The sequence below is a fragment of the Salvia hispanica genome, chromosome 2, assembly GCF_023119035.1.
Source record: "Salvia hispanica cultivar TCC Black 2014 chromosome 2, UniMelb_Shisp_WGS_1.0, whole genome shotgun sequence".
NCBI classification, from domain to species: domain Eukaryota; kingdom Viridiplantae; phylum Streptophyta; class Magnoliopsida; order Lamiales; family Lamiaceae; genus Salvia; species Salvia hispanica.
Window position 1 is genome coordinate 33368423 of NC_062966.1, and position 3032 is coordinate 33371454.

The window sequence follows — 3032 nt, forward strand, 5'->3', positions numbered from 1 at the left end:
GATCCTGATGGGCCTCCCGCCGGACGTCCCTCCCTCTTAATTTTTTAAATCTTTGTTTTTTATGGTTTTTTATTTGTAGTTTTTTTTTTCTCGTTGTATTATATTTTGCAATGATTAATACAACGATGAATTGTTCATTCACATTTGTAGGGAAAATTAAACAATATTAGTGATGATGTAAAAATGAAATGTTGAGTTAGGGAAAAATAAGGGAGAAATAAGGGAGAAACCATTGGAGCAGTTGGCTAAAAACTGAGGATAAATTTTGGTGCTGATGTGGCGCTGATGTGGCAGGAGTTAGGGAGAAATAAAAGAGTTTTTAGGGAGAGCATTGGGAATGCTCTAAAATGAATATATAAAAGTAGGGCTCACATTCCACTAACTTATTCAATCCACTTTCCACTACATTTCTTAAAACACGTGTCAAGTCAAACGGTGTCAAAATAATGGGGGACGGATGGAGTACTTTATATGCAATGTGGAAGTCCTAATGTTTATACTTCATTTGGTCTCCATTAAATATCTCCTACTATTTCCTTATTTGGACGGTACTCAATAAATGTCTCATTTTACTTTTGTCTGTTTTGGCAATGAACCCTATATTTCATTAACTCATTATCACTCTCATTTTATTATAAAATAAATATATAAAAGTATGATCCACATACCACTAACTTTTTTTATCCACTTTTACCAATAAAGTCAAACAATTTCATAAAACTCGCACCGATCAATAATGTGACATTAATAGCGAGGTTAAATACCGCTCTCTCCATTTTGGCTAAAATAATACATTTTTTAGCCAGCATGAGAATTTAGAAGTTAATATGTTTAATTAGAGAGAGAAAATGTGAGTGTAATTATTAAATGCAGAGAGAAAGAGAAATAAATATTTTAATCGGAGAGGAAAAACTGGTTATTGATATGCATATAAAACTAATAGTACTATTATTCTTTGAAAACAAACTTTGTGTAGTATTTTTGAAATTTTCCTCCCGGTTCAATATGGAATTGAAAATTAATTTAATTAGAGAATTTAAACCTGATTAAAAAGTTGAAATGAAATCAGTGGTGCAGTTCAATTTAATTTTTCAGTGTGAGTTCGATTTGACTTGCCAAATAGTACTCCTCCGTCCTATAGTAATAGGAGCGTTTTTCCGTTTCCGTCCGTTCCATAGTAATAGAGTCATTTTCCTTTTTAGTAAAAGTCAACACATTTTTCCATACCTATTTTACTCTCTCTTACTTTTTTCTATCTTCATCTCTCTACCTTTTTCATTTTCCACTTTATTCTCTCTTTACTTAACTCACCTAACACAATTTTTCTTAATTTCCGTCCCGAAAATTTTTGCCTCCATTACTATGGAACGGTCTTGTGTGATTCAAAATCTTATTTGGTCTTATCATATTAAAATTTTAAATTATGTAAGATTAATGTTACGTGCACTCCACGACTTTCATACAAAAGTCTCAATTAGTGACCTCACATATATCCTTGATGGCACACAGAATTCATTCATTGGGTTGTGAACATCTTACATAGGAGAATAGATGAAGGTGCCCACCAATATATTAGTGCTCTCTGAGTCACTCTCTGATCAATGATAGAGACACAAATTTAACGAGGGAATGGATCTCCAGCTGTGCTTCCACCAAGCAGGGAGTGTTGTGCTCTCACAGCACATTTTAAAAAAAAACTTAATAAATATTTTAATATTTTATTTTATAAATAAAATATCCAGTTGTGAGAGCACAATACTCTCTGCTGTGGTGGCAGTAGGGGATCCATCTCCATTTAACGATGGGTACAAGTTTCTATTTGTTTGTTTTTTTTTCCTTGTGTCAATGTCATCAAAAACAGCTACATCAACACGAGTAATAAGAGATTGCAAAAGAGCCATCTTAGCTAGAGATATACAGAATTCATTCATTTAGGAAATTTAATGGGTTGTTAAGCATCTTACACAGGGAACAGATGAAGGTGCCACCAATATATTAATGGTCTCAACTCCAATTCTAATTAATTTAACGTCTCATTAGAGTCCAATCTCAAATTACTCAAATTCGTATAGGTTTGATCTAAAGTGTGCAATATCAAATTAATATACAATAGACGATCAAGTGGTATCTGAACCCAGATGACTTGGGTCAGGCGCTAAGACCACGTTTATCGGTATTGCATGGTCGACCGCCACGTCACCATGCATTTAAAAAAAAATAAAGAATGAATTCAAGGGTCTCTCTCTTCGACAATGGTTGGTCAAATGGCAACCACTAACCTCTTGGTTGGTCAAATTTATTAATGGTTCAGCCAATGAGATTGTGCCAAATGGCACATTCTCATTGGCTGTTATTTTTTTTTCTATAATTAATATACCTCGAAAATAAAATATTAAATAATTATAAAAATTATATCAAAATTCATAATTTTTCATTCTCTATAAATAGAGACCACATTTGCTATAGCTTTGAAAAAAAAATCTTATCTTTTCTCATTCTATAATCCTTTCTTTGATATAATTTCTTATTTTTTGGTCCTCTTTGTTGTTCATCATGGATGATGATGAGATATTCTCTGATTCTCAAAATTTCTACTCAACCCAAAATTTCAACCCTTCCCAAACTTTCAATCCTTCCCAAGATTATATCCCTAGCTTTGATCATTTTCCAAATTCTAGCCAATTTGAAACTAATGTGAATGCTTCAAACGCTTCCACATGGTTGGAATGAGCAAGAAGACAATGCGCTAATGTCTGCTTGGTGTTTCATCAGCGCAAATGCATGTGTTGGCACCAACCGAACTAGTGCGAATCTATGGGAAAATATTCTTGTTCAATATGAACAAACAAGAAAAGAAAATCCAACAATGGGCGCACAGAGGAGTTTGGAGTCATTGAGACAGCGCTACAGACGACTCAACGCAAATGTCTCCAAGTGGATTGCTGCGTACAAGCGTGCACATGAACGAGCTACAAGCGGCCAATCTAATGAGGACATTGAGAAAGCCGCTCAACAAATCTATGGTAAGGGTA